Source organism: Gorilla gorilla, chromosome Y, assembly GCF_029281585.2.
Source record: "Gorilla gorilla gorilla isolate KB3781 chromosome Y, NHGRI_mGorGor1-v2.1_pri, whole genome shotgun sequence".
In the NCBI taxonomy this organism is placed as follows: domain Eukaryota; kingdom Metazoa; phylum Chordata; class Mammalia; order Primates; family Hominidae; genus Gorilla; species Gorilla gorilla.
In genome coordinates this window covers 15,123,277-15,137,787 of record NC_073248.2, presented here as the reverse complement: position 1 = coordinate 15,137,787, position 14,511 = coordinate 15,123,277, and the positions used below count along the sequence as shown (strand labels likewise).

The following is a 14,511-nucleotide window of genomic DNA, read 5'->3' as shown; positions in this document are numbered from 1 at the left end:
AATCATTCATACCCTCATAGCAGTGTTCTGGAATCCTATTTGAGGGAAAAAAACTCAGAATCCAGGAGCAGTGTTCTGGAATCCTATGTGAGGGAAAAGCATTCAGTCCGCAGCAGCAGTCTTCTAGAATGCTATGTGAAGGACAAACATTCAGATCATAGCAGAATTGTTCTGGAATCCTATGTGAGGGGCAAACAGCCAGACCACAGCAGCAGTGTTATGGAATCCTATGTGAGGGACAAATATTCAGACCACAACAGGAGTGTTCTGGAATGCTGACTGAGGGACAAACATAGACCCCAGCAGCAGTGCTATGGAATATCATTTAATGGACAAACATTCAGACCCTTGTAGCAGTGTTCTGGAATCCTATGTGTGGGACAAACATTCAGAACCCAGCGGCAGTATTCTGGAATCCTATTTGAGGGACAAATATTCAGACCCTTTTAGCAGTGTTCTGGAATCCTATGTGAATGACAAATGCTCAGAATCCAGCACCACTGTTCTGAAATCATATGTGAAGGACAAACCTTCAGACCAGAGCAGTAGTGCTGCTGAATTGTATGTTAAAGACAAACATTCAGACTCCAGCAGCAGTGTTCTTGAATGCTATCTGAGGGACAAACATTCTAACCACAACAGGAGTGTTATGGAGACGTATGTGAGGGACAAATATTCAGAACACAGCAGGAGTGTTCTGGAATCCTATGTGAGGGACAAATTTTCAGAACACTGCAGGAGTGTTGTGAAATCCTATGTGAGGGACAAACTTTGAAACCAAAGCAGGAGTGTTCTGGAGTCCTATTTGAGTGTCAAACATTCAGACAACAGCAGGGGTGTTCTGGAATCCTATGTGAGGAACAAACTTTCAGGCCACAGTAGGAGTGTTCTGGAATCCTATGTCAGGGACAAAGATTCATACCCTCTTAACAGTGTTCTGGAATCCTATGTGAGGGACAAACATTTAGACCCCAGCAGCAGTGTTCTGGAATCCCCTGTGAGGGAAAATCATTCATACCCTCGTAGTGGTGTTCTGGAATCCTCTGTGAGGGAATAAAACTCAGAATCCAGGAGCAGTGTTCTGGAATCCTATGTGAGGGTCAAACATTCAGACCCTTTTAACTGTGTTCTGGAATTTTATGTGAGGGACATTCAGACCCCAGCAGCAGTGTTCTTGAATGCTATGTGAGGGACAAACATTCAGAACCCAGCAGCAGTGTTGTTGAATGCTATGTGAGGGACAAACATTCAGAACACAGCAGGAGCGTTGTGAAATCCTATGTGAGGGACAAACATTCACACAACAGCAGGAGTTTTCTGGAATCCCTTGCAAAGGAGAAACATTCAGACCCTTGTAGCAGTGTTCTGGAATCCTATGCCAGCGACAGACGTTCAGAACACAGCAGGAGTGTTCTGGAGTCTTATGTGAGGGTCAAACATTCAGACCCTTGTAACAGTGTTCTGGAAACCTATGTGAAGGACAAACACTCAGACTCGAGCAGCAGTTTTCTGGAATCTTATTTCAGGATCAAATATTCGGACGCTTATAGCAGTATTCTGGAATCCTATGTGAGTGACAAACCATCAGAACCCAGCAGCAGTGTTCTGGAATCCTATGTGAGGGAGAAACATTCAGACAACAGCAGGAGTGTTGTGGAATCGTAAGTGAGGAACAAGCATTCAGACCACAGTAGGAGCGTTAGGAATCCTGTGTGAGGGACAAACATTCAGACCCTCATAACAGTGTTCTAGAATCCCATGTGAGGGACAGACACTAAACCTAGCAGCAGTGTTCTGGAATCCTTTGTGAGGGACAAACATTCAGACCACAGCAGGAACGTTCTGGAAACCTGTGTGAGGGACAAACAGACCACAGCAGGAGTGTTCTGGAATCCTTTGTGAGGGACAAACATTCAGACCACAGCAGGAGTGTTCTCCAGTCCTATTTGACGGACAAACATTCAGACCCTCATAGCAGTGTTCTGGAATCCTATGTGAGGGACAAACCTTCAGACCCCAGCAGCAGTGTTCTGGACTCCTACGTGAAGGACAAACATTCAGACCCTCTTAGCAGTGTTCTGGAATTCTATGTGAGGGACAAACACTCAGAACCCAGCAGCAGTTTTCCCGAATCCTATGTGAGGGACAAAGTTTTAGACCACAGCAGGAGTGTTCTGGAGTCCTATGTGAGAGACAAATAGTCAGAACCCAGCAGCAGTGTTCTGGAATCCGATGTGAAGGACAAACATTCAGATGCCAGCAGCATTTTTCTGGAATCCTTTTTGAGGGACAAACATTCAGACCCCAGCAGCAGTGTTCTTGAATGTTATGTGAGGGACAAACATTCACAACACAGCTGGAGTGTTCTGGAATCCTATGTAAGGGAGAAGCATTCAGACACTCGTAGCTGTTTTCTGGAATCCTATGTGATGGACAAACATTCAGTCCCACGTAGCAGTGTTCCAGAATCCTACGTAAGAGAAAAACATTCAGACCCCAACATCAGCGTTCTGAAATCCTATGTGAGGGACAAACATTCAGAGCATCGTAGCTGTGTTCTGGAATCCTATGTGAGGGATAAACACTGAGATCCCAGCAGCAGTGTTCTGGAATCCTATTTGAGGGACAAGGATTCAGACCCCAGCAGCAGTGTTCTGGAATCCTACATGAGGGACAAACATTCAGACCCCTGTAGCAGTGTTCTGAAATCCTACGTGATGGACAAACACTCAGAGCCCAGCAGCAGTGTTGTGGAATCCTATATGAGGGACATTCAGACCACAGGAGGGGTGTCCTGGAATCCCATGTGAGGGTCAAACATTCAGACCATAGCAGCATTGTTCTGGAATCCTATGTGAGGAACAAACTTTCAGCCCACAGTACAAGTGACTTAGAATCCTGTATGAGGGACATACATTCAGAACCTCATAACACTGTTCCAGAATCTTATGTGAGGGACAAACATTCAGATGCCAGCAGCAGTTTTCTGGTATCCTATGTGAGGGACAAACTTTCAGACCCTTGTAGCATTGTTCTGGAATCCTATGTAAGGGACAGACACTGACAACCTAGCAGTAGTGTTCTGGAATCCTAAGTGAGGGCAAACATTCAGACCACAGCAGGAGTGTTCTGGAATCCTGTGTGAGGAACAAACATTCATACCACATCAGGATTGTTCTGGAATCCTTTGTGAGGGACAATCAGGCTACAGCAGGATGGTTCTGAAATCCTATGAGAGGGAAAAGCATTCAGACCCTCATAACTGTTTTCTGGAATGCTATGTGAGGGACAGGTACTCAGAACCTAGCAGCAGTGTTCTGGAATCCTATGGGGGAGACAAACATTCAGACCACAGCAGGAGTGTTCTGGAATCCTGCGTGAGGTACAAATATTCAGACCACCGCTGGAGTGTTCTGGAATCCTTTGTGAGGGACAAACAATCAGACCACAGCAGGAGTGTTCTGGAATTCTGTGTGAGGGACAAACATTCAGACCCTCGTAGCAGTGTTCTGGAATCCTATGTGAGGGACAAATACTCAGACCCCATCAGCCGTGTTTTGGAATCCTACGTGAGGGACAATCATTCAGACCCTCTTAGCAGTGTTCTGGAGTCCTATGTGGGGGACAAACATTCAGACCCCAGCAGTAGTGTTCTGGAATCCTCTTTGAGAGACAAACTTTCTGACCTTAGTAGCATTGTTCTGGAATCCTATGTGAGGGACAGACACTGAGAACGTAGCAGCAGTGTTCTGGAATCTTGTGTGATGGACAAACATTCAGACCACAGCAGGAGTGTTCTGGAGTCCTTTGTGAGGGAGAAACAATCAAACCACAGCAGGAGTGTTCTGATATCCTATGAGAGGGGCAAACATTCAGACCCTCCTAGCTGTGTTCTGGAATCCTATGTGAGGGACAGACACTCAGAACCTAGCAGCAGGGTTCTGGAATCCTATGTGGAGGACAAACATTCAGACCACAGGAGGAGTTTTCTTTAATCCTATATGAGGGACAAATATTCAGACCCTCATAGCACCGTTCTGGAATCCTATGTGAGGAACAAACCTTCAGAACACAGCAGCAGTGTTGTGGAGTCCTATGTGAGGGACAAACACTCAGAACCCAGCAGTAGTGTTCTGGAGTCCTATGTGAGGCGTAAACATTCAGACCACAGCAGGAGTGTTCTGGAATCCTTTGTGAGGAACAAACATTCAGACCACACCAGCAGTCTTCTGGAATCTTTGAGGGACAAAGATTCACACCCCAGCAGCTGTGTTCTGGAATCCTCTGTGAGGGACAAACATTCTGACCCTTGTAGCAGTGTTTGGGAATCCTATGTGAGGGACAAACTCTCAGAACCCCCCAGCAGTGTTGTGGAACCCTGTGTGAGGGACAAACATTGAGATCACAGGAGGTGTGTCCTGGAATCCTTTGTGAGATTCAAACCTTCAGACCATAGCAGCAGTGCTGTGGAATCTTATGTGAGGAACAAACTTTTACACCACAGTAGTAGTGTTCTGGATTCCGATGTGCTGGACAAATATTCAGACCACAGCAGGAGTGTTCTGGAATCCTTTGTGAGGGACAAACAGTCAGACCACAGCAGGAGTGTTCTGCAATCCTATGTGAGAGACAAACATTCAGACCCTCATAGCAGTGTTCTGCAATCCTATGTGAGGAACAGACACTCAGAACCTAGCAGCAGTGTTCTGGAATCCTATATGAGGGGCAAACTTTCAGACCACAGTAGGAGAGTTCTGGAATTCTGTGTCAGGGACAAACATTCAGGCCACAGCAGGAGTGTTCTGGAATCCTTTGTGAGGGACAAACAGACCACTGCAGGAATGTTCTCGAATCCTATTTGAGAGACAAATGTTGAGACCCTCGTTGCAGTCTTCTGGAATCCTATGTGATAGACAACTATTCAGACTCAGCAGCAGTGTTCTGGATTCCTGCATGAGGGACAAACATTTAGAGCCACGTAGCAGTGTTCTGGAATCGTACCTGAGGGACAAACACTCAGAACCCAACAGCAGTGTTCTGGAATCCAAAGTGAGGGATACATGTTCAGTCCAGGGCAGGAGTGTTCTGGAATACTATGTGAGGCGCAAACATTCAGACTGCAGCACGATTGTTCTGGAATCCTATGTGAGGGACAAACATTCAGACCCTCATAGCAGTGTTCTGGAATCCTAAGTGAGGGGAAATACTCACCACCCAGCAGCAGTGTTTTGGAATCCTATGTGAGGGACTAACATTCGGACTACAGCAGGGATGTTCTGGAATCCTATGTGAGGGACAAATATTCAGACCACAGCAGCAGTGTTGTGGAGTCCTATGTGAGGGACAAACACTCAGAACCCTGCAGTAGTGGTCTGGAATCCTATTTGAGTGGTAAACATTCAGACCACAGCAGGAGTGTTCTGTAATCCTATGTAAGGGGGAAACATTCAGGCCCTTGCCACGGTGTTCTGGAATCCTACGTGGGGGACAAACCACTCCGACCTTCATAGCAGTGTTTTGGAATCCTATGTCAGGGACAATCACTCAGACCATAGCAGCAGTGTTCTGGAAAGCTATGTGAAGGACAAACATTCAGACCCTTGTAATGGTGTTCTGGAATCCTATGTGAGGCACAAGCAGACCACAGCAGCAGTGTTCTGGAATCTTACATGAGGGAGAAACCCTGAGACCACAGCAGTAGTGTTCTGGAATCTTATGTGAGGGCAAACAGACCCCTGCAAAAAGGGATAATTTGACCTCCTCTTTTCCTAATTGAATACCCTTTATTTCTTTCTCCTGCCTGATAGCCCTGGCCGGAACTTCCAACACGATGTTGAATGGGAGTGATGGGAGAGGGCATCCCTGTCTTATGCCCGTTCGTTTTCAAAGGCAATTCTTCCAGTTTTTGCCCATTCAGTATGATGCTGGCTGTGGGTCATGAATAGCTCATTATTTTTAGATACATCCCATCAATACCTAATTCATTGAGAGTTTTTAGCAAGAAGGGCTGTTGAATTTTGTTGAAGGCCTTTTCTGCCTGTATTGAGATAATCATGTGGTTTTTTTCTTTGGTTCTGTTTGCATGCTGGATTACATTTACTGATTTGCATATGTTGAACGAGCCTTGCATTCCAGGGATGAAGCCATCTTGATCACGGTGGGTAAGTTTTTGATGTGCTGCTGGATTGGGTTTGCAAGTATTTTATTATTTTTGCATTGATGTTCATCAGGGATATTGGTCTTAAATTCCCTTTTTTGGTTATGTCTCATCCAGGCTTTGGTATCAGGATGATGCTGGCCTCATAAAATGAGTTAGGGAGGATTCCGTCTTTTTCTCTTGATTGGAATAGTTTCAGAAGGAGTGGTACCAGCTCCTCCTTGTACCTCTGATAGAATTCAGCTGTGATTACGTCTTGTCCTGGACATTTTATGGTTGGTATACTATTATTGCCTCAATTTCAGAGCCTGTTATTGGTCTTTTAAGAGATTCAACTTCTTCCTGGTTTAGTCTTGGGAGGGTTTATGTATTGAGGAATTTATCCATTTCTTCTAGATTTTCTAGTTTATTTGCATAGAGCTGTTTACCATTTTCTGATGGTAGTTTGTATTTCTGTGGGATCAGTGGGGTTATCCCCTTTATCATTTTTTATTGCATCGATTTGATTCTTCTCTCTTTTCTTCTTTATTAGTCTTGCTAGCGGTCTGTCAATTTTGTTGATCTTTTTAAAAAACCAGCCCCTGGATTCATTGATTTTTTGAAGGGTTTTTTTGTGTCTCTATCTTCTTCAGTTATGCTCTGATCTTAGTTATTTCTTGGAAGTCAAATTGTCCCTGTTTGCAGATGACATGTTTGTATATCTAGAAAATGCCATCATCTCAGCCCAAAGTCTCCTTAAGCTGGTAAGCAACTTCAATGAGTCCTCAGGATACAAAATCAATGTGCAAAAATCACAAGCATTCTTTTTTTTTGTTTGTTTTGTTTTTTTGTTTGTTTGTTTGTTTGTTTTGAGACGGAGTCTCGCTCTGTCGCCCAGGCTGGAGTGCAGTGGCGTGATCTCGGCTCACTGCAAGCTCCGCCTCCCGGGTTCACGCCATTCTCCTGCCTCAGCCTCCCGCGTAGCTGGGACTACAGGCGCCCGCCACCACGCCTGGCTAATTTTTTTTTGTATTTTTTAGTAGAGATGGGGTTTCACTGTGTTAGCCAGGATGATCTCGATCTCCTGACCTCGTGATCCGCCCGCCTCGGCCTCCCAAAGTGCTGGGATTACAGGCGTGAGCCACCGCGCCCGGCCAAGCATTCTTATACAGAAATAACAGGCAAACAGAGAGCCAAATCATGAGTGAACTCCCATTCACAATTGCTTCAAAGAGAATAAATTATCTAGGAATCCAACTTACAAGGGATGTGAAGGACCTCTTCAAGGAGAACTACAAACCACTGCTCAACAAAATAAAAGAGGACACAAATCAATGGAAGAACATTTCATGCTCATGGATAGGAAGAATCAATATCGTGAAAATGGCCATACTGTCCAAGGTAATTTATAGATTCAATACCATCCCCATCAAGCTAACAATGATTTTCTTCACAGAATTGGAAAAAACTACTTAAAAGTTCATATGGAACCAAAATAGAGCCCACATGGCCAAGTCAATCCTAAGCTAAAAGAACAAAGCTGGAGGTATCAGGCTACCTGACTTCAAACTGTACTACAAGGCTACAGTAACCAAAGCAGCATGGTACTGGTACCAAAGCAGAGATATAGATCAATGGAACAGAACAGAGTCCTCAGAAATAATACCACACATCTACAACTATCACTATCTGATCTTTGACAAACCTGATAGAAGAAATCGGGAAAGGATTCCCTATTTAACATATGCTGCTGGGAAAACTGGCTAGCCATATGTAGAAAGCTGAAAACGGATCCCTTCCTTTCACCGCATACAAAAATTAATTCAAGATGTATTAAAGATTTAAATGTTAGACCTAAAACCATGAAAACCCTAGAAGAAAACCTAGGCAATACCATTCAGGACATAGGCATGGGCAACGACTTCATGTCTTAAACATCAAAAGCAATGGCAACCAAAGCCAAAATAGAGAAATGGGATCTAATTAAACTAAAGAGCTTCTGTGGTGCAGCAAAAGACATACCAGTGATCAGGCAACCTACAGATGGGAGAAAATTTTTGCAATCTACTCATCTGACAAAGGGCTAATATCCAGAATCTACAACTAACTCAAACAAATTTACAAGAAAAAACACCATCAACAAGTGGGCGAAGGATATGAACAGACACTTCTCAAAAGAAGACATTTATGCAGCCAACAGACACACGAAAAAATGGTCATCATCACTGGCCATCAGAGAAATGCAAATCAAAACCACAATGAGATACCATCTCACACTAGTTAGAATGGCGATCATTTAAAAGTCAGGAAACAACAGATGCTAGAGAGGATGTGGAGAAATAGGAACACCTTTGCACTGTTAGTGGGATTGTAAAGTAGTTCAACGATTGTGGAAGACAGTGTGGTGATTCCTCAGGGATCTAAAACTAGAAATACCATTTGACCCAGCCGTCCAATTACTGGATATATACCCTACGGAATATAAGTCATGCTGCTATAAAGACACATGCACACGTATGTTTATTGTGACGCTACTCACAATAGCAAAGACTTGGAACCAATCGAAATGTCCAAATGTCCAACAATGCTAGACTGGATTAAGAAAATGTGGCACATATATGCCAGGGAATACTATGCAGCCTTAAAAAATGATGAGTTCATGTCCTTTGTAGGGACATGGATGAAGCTGGAAATCTTCATTCTCAGCAAACTATCGCAAGGACAAAAAACCAAACACCACATGTTCTCACTCATAGGTGGGAATTGAACAATGAGAACACGTAGACACAGGAAGGGGAACATCACACACCATGGCCTGTTGTGGGGTGGGGGGAGGAGGGATAGTGTTAGGAGATATACCTAATGTAAATGACGAGTTACTGGGTGCAGCACACCAACATGGCACGTGTATACAAACATAACAAACCTGCACGTTGTGCACATGTATCCGAGAACTTAAAGTATAATTAAAAAAATATATATATATATAAATAATTCAATACAGAAAATATAATAAAGAAAGAAAATGTGGTATACTATTTGGCAGTAAACAAAGAAAACCCTGTTGTTTGTAAACAACATGGATGAACCTGGAGGACAATATGTTAAGTGAAATAGGTCAGGCACAAAAAGACAAATATATCATGACATGTCTCCTACTCGTACGTTAAAAAGTTGATTTCATAGAATTACAAAGTACAATGGTGGGTATCAGAGCTAGGGGTAAAGGGGAGTTTCAGTGATGTTAATCAGAGGATACGTACTTAGAGTTAGACAGAAAGAATAAATTTCAGGAGATGGATTGTAGAGCAAGGTGATTGTAATTGATGATGACATATTGTATTCTTGAGAAATAGAAAGTTAATGCTATGTGTATTCACCACAAAAATGATAACAGTGTGAGTTGATGTATTTGTTAATTAGCTAGATATGACCTTTTCACAATGTATGCATACTTTGTCCCTCACATAGGATTCCAGAACACTGCTGCTGGGGTCTGAATGTTTGTCCCTCAGATAGGATTCAAGAACACTACTGAGAGAGTCTCAATGTTTGCCCCTCACATAGGATTCCAGAACGCTACTGCATTGGTCCGAATGTTTGTCCCTCACATTTTACATTACAAAAAACTTGCAATGTCATATGTCAATTAAAAATAAATATTAATAAAGTAATTTTAAAAAGACAAAAAGAAAAAGAAAAAAAAAACAGACCGCAGCAACAGTGTTCTGGAATCCTGTGTGAGGGACAAACATTCAGACACCAGCAGCAGTGTTCTGGGATCCTATGTGATGAACAAACATTCAGACCTTCCCAGCAGTGTTCTGGAATCCTATGTGAGGTACAAACATTCAGACTGTGGAATCAGTGTTCTGGAATCCTATGTGAGGGACAAACATTCAGATCATTGCATTAGTGTTCTGGAATCCTATGTGAGGGAAAAACATTCAGACCACAGCAGCCGTGTTCTGGAATCCTATGTGATGAACAAACATTCAAACCCTCGTGGCAGTGTTCTGGAATCCTATGTGAGGGAAAAACTTTCAGACCACAGCAGCCGTGTTATGGAGTCCTATATGATAGACATTCAGACCCTCATAGCAGTGTTCTGGAATCCTATGTGAGGGACAAACATTCAGACCCCAGCAGCAATGTTCTGGAACCCTGTGTGAGGGACACACATTCAGACCCCAGGAGCAGTGTTCTGAAATCCTAGGTTAAGGGCAAACAATCAAACCCTAGCATCAATGTTCTGGAATCCTTTGTGAGGGACAAACATTCAGACCCTCGTAGCAGTGTTCTGGAATCCTATGTGAGGTAGAAACATTCAGACCTCAGGAGCAGCGTTTTGGTATCTTATGTGAGGGACAAATACGCAGACCCCAGCAGCCATGTTCTGGAATGCTATGATTGGGTTTATACTGGGAAACTCAGAAGTGTTCCTCTGTTTAATTAATTTTCCACCTTAGGTGGAACATAACTAGAATGGGCTACAGTGGAAGGGGTAATTCCTCTCCCCTAGGTTATTTAGTCTCTGATTATACTAGAGCAGATTAGGCTGAAGTTAGGTAGTTTCTCCTGTGGACAAGCCTTGTTAAGAACTTGGTGCTCTGGCATATTTAGAACTGGTTTTCCTTTTTCCTTCCGAAAGGCTGAAGCAGGAGGGGAGTTTCCTCAGGTATTTGTCACAGGAGCCTGGTGAAGCTCCATGAGACAATTTTACAGTATTGTTCCCCCTCCCCCACAGTAACTCTATCTCTTTGTAGTTTTTACCACTTAGAGTTGTCCACGCAGATCCTCCAGCCGTTCTCCGGTTACGGTTTGAGTTTTTCTACTCCAGCACTGGTTCCAAAGTTGGTTTCAGTAGTGAGTCCATGTTCCTGTAAGTCATTAAGTCCTATATTCACTTCTTTGTCTCTGCAATCCTGGGGGCAGTGGTTTGCCCTGTGTCCTCCCCTGAGTTTCACATCTAGAAAGAATTGTTGATTTTTAAGTCTCTTCAGCTTTTTATTTGTTAAGATTAATTGTGTCATATTAATTTGTTGTTAAGATTGTTATTAAAATTAATTATTGTAAAGTAATTATTGATTACTTCCAGAAGCTTCTTACTTGCAGAAATAGGAACCTGGAATGTGTTTCTAAAACTATCTTCTCAATGCCTATGTGCACAAAGGATTTTTTCCACAGGAATATGATCATGATGAATTATATTAGACTTCCGAATATTGAACTTTTCTTTATTTGTGGAATGAACTCAGAAAGTTCCTTCTTGGTCTTCACAGTCTATTTCTCTTCCAGTGTAAATGTTAGTGTTTCTGTAGATTCTGTACTTGTTTCTTTTATTCTTTCCTTCTCTTATTTTCATTTGGTCTGATGGATTCAGGTACCATTGAAATTCTGGTAATTTCCAAATCTTTATCTTTAGTTTTGATCTCTCTTCTGAACCACTGGAGCTATATTCCCAATTGCCAGTTGAACATTCCCACATATGGAACCTCAGATGTTTCACACATGATATGTCCAGGTCTGTGTCACTTCTGGTTATCATATTCTTTTTTTTTTTTGCAAATTTCACTTCACAGCACCAGTACCAAAGTAGCTGGATCAGGGCAGATAACTTGGAAACCAAACTCCCCTTTTTACCCACTGCATAGTAAATTGGTACCAAATCCTGTTTCTACATTTTTTTCCTTTTAAGAACTGCTTCCCTATTGTGTATTCTTACACTCCGTGTCCTGATGTACTGATGTAGGTGGTCATCTCTCTTCCTCTTTACTCCCTTCTGGCTTTCCCTTAAGCCCTTTCCCTTTCTCTTTCTCAGGGATGGCTTTTAAAATGCCAATATGGTCATGTAACCTTTCTGTCCTTACTGGACCTCCTTATTTACGCCTGTTTGTGAAGTGGCTGTGTTCACCCTGGGTGGATACAGCAATTTTTTGTCCCGTAGAAAGGATATGTTGAAATGCCAGTGTATATGATTTTAATTAAGTATACTCACCCATTTTTATCCATGGGTTTTGCATCTGCAGATTCAGCCAACTTCAGATTGAAAATATTGCCACAAAAATAGATGGTTGTCTCTGTGCAGAGCATCTACAGAAATTTTTCTTGTCATTATTTCCTAAACAGTACAGTATAACAGCTATTTATGTAGCATTACATTGTCTTCAGTATTATGTGTAATCTAAAGATTTAAAGTTCAGTCGTTCATGGCTTACTAATGGGATTACTTTCAGAGAAATGCAACCTTAGGTAATTTCATTGTTTTGTGAACATCATAGTGTTACAAAAACATACATGGTATGTATATTTTTGTTTATATGTTTTTGGTATATGGGTAACCAGATGGCTCAGGGCCATTATTGGTTATCATTTTCTGCACTTCATCTGCAATGCCAATATCAGGTTTCTGTGTATGTTTCATCATCATCTTATGGGACTATTGTGATATACATGTTTCATCATTGACTGAAATGTTATTATGCAGCTCATGACTGTATACAGGAGGATGTGCATAAGTTATATGTAAATATGAGACTTGTTTAAATAACAGAGTTATCCAATCTGTTGATTTTGGTATCTGGGGGTATCTTGGAATCAGTCCCCATGGATACTGAGGAAGTAATGTAATGTAAAAATGATAGGTGCATAAAATTTTTTGAAATTAGGTCAAATATTTAAATGCAGAATCACTGCATAATCAATTCCTTAAATATTGCATTTAGCTTTCATCACTGCCCAGGATCATTCGTCTAGGCATGGTGCTGTCCAGGGTTCCATTAAAGTGGTGTGTTTTCTCTCTGCCTTTGTCAGTAGACTTCTGATATTTTCTCATAGTCATGAGAATTCATGGTTCATGTGGAAGAGCCAAACACCTGATTTTTCAGTAAAGTGGAACCTCATGACGCAAAATAAACAAAATTTATTTTCTCCTTCTCTCTTATCTTAGTCTGCATTGAACTTGTGTCTCAATGAGTTCACCTAAACCTTATTCCCAGTATGTGTTTATACTTATATATTCATAACCAGATCATGAGCTCCTTTGAGGAGTAGAATTTTATTCCTCTTTTTTTTTTTTTTTTTTTGAGAGATAGGCTCTCTGTTGGCCAGGCTGGAGTGCAGTGGTGTGATCATCACTCACTGCACTGTCAAACTCCTGGTCTTGAGCAATCCTTCAGCCTCAGCTTCCAGAGTAGCCAGGACTACAGGCATCCAGCATTAAGCCTATTTTTTTTTATTATTTCTGAAGAGAGAGGGTCTTGCATTTTGTTTATACTTTTATCCCTAGCAACAAGGGTGGTTCTAGATCTATAAGGTGAACTTTGTAATACAATTTTATTAATTCATAAGTTATTACAGTGCAAGCATATTTCTACTGTGATTACTCCTTCTCCCACCATAAACAGTACAAAACAACCTACATCTTATCTAAAATACATATAAGACACATGGACACACAAAAGAGTGAATTCCCAGATTCTTGTTCTTTTGACCCTGGGCTGATGCTTTGACTTGAGGAAATATGTGCCATTACAGGGGTTGGTGTCCTTTGAAGATGTGGCTCTGCACATCACCTGGGAGGAGTGTCAGGACCTGGATGATGCTCAGAGGACCCTGTACAGGGACGTGATGGTGGAGACCTACAGCAGCCTGGTATCATTGGGTGAGTGAAACTTCCCAGTAACTCCCAGGAATGCGTTTTGTTGTTGGTAAATATAGGAACCCTTTTAAGGTATAATAATATTTACTTGTAAGATTCTGGTTGATGAAAAATTTCTCTGTAATGAAATGTTCAAATTGGCTTCTTCATTACACAGTCCCTGAAGCCCAGCTGTTGTCATTCTGAAAAGGATTTGACTTGGTGGTTTGACAGTCTTCCATTGTTTCTCGTTACCAGGGCATTGCATTACCAAACCTGAGATGATCTTCAAGCTAGAGCAAGGAGCAGAGCCATGGATAGTAGAAGAAACCCCAAACCTGAGACTTTCAGGTCAGTCAGTGAATTCTGGGGAGGGAGGCCTGGAGGAGTAATGCCCAGCAGATTTTGGTAGTGTTATCTTCTTTTCACCACTTTTTTCCCTAGGTCTTCGACCTGAAGACTGTTGGTCTGCATTAAACGTCCATTATATAGTCCCCAGGGGTAACTCTCATGCATATATCCCAGTCTCTTATTTTTCTGAGTATCTTCTTCTATTTACCCCAAATCCAATCCCTGCCATCCTCTCTTTAGGTCTTTTTCTTTGCTGTTTATTTTCTCTATTTCCCCCTTTTCCTCTATTCTGATGTAGTGTCTTAAAGAATTTTTTTAGACATTCATGCATTTATTTATCCTTTGAATGTATCTTAAGCGATTTTTGAGAATCAGTCATTATAAC

At 42.0% G+C, this 14,511-nt stretch overlaps 1 pseudogene; it reads left to right on the top strand.

Annotated features, from left to right (window-relative positions):
- LOC129530190 (zinc finger protein 717-like) overlaps positions 1-14,511 on the top strand; it is a 78,223-nt pseudogene that overhangs the window by 40,085 nt on the left and 23,627 nt on the right.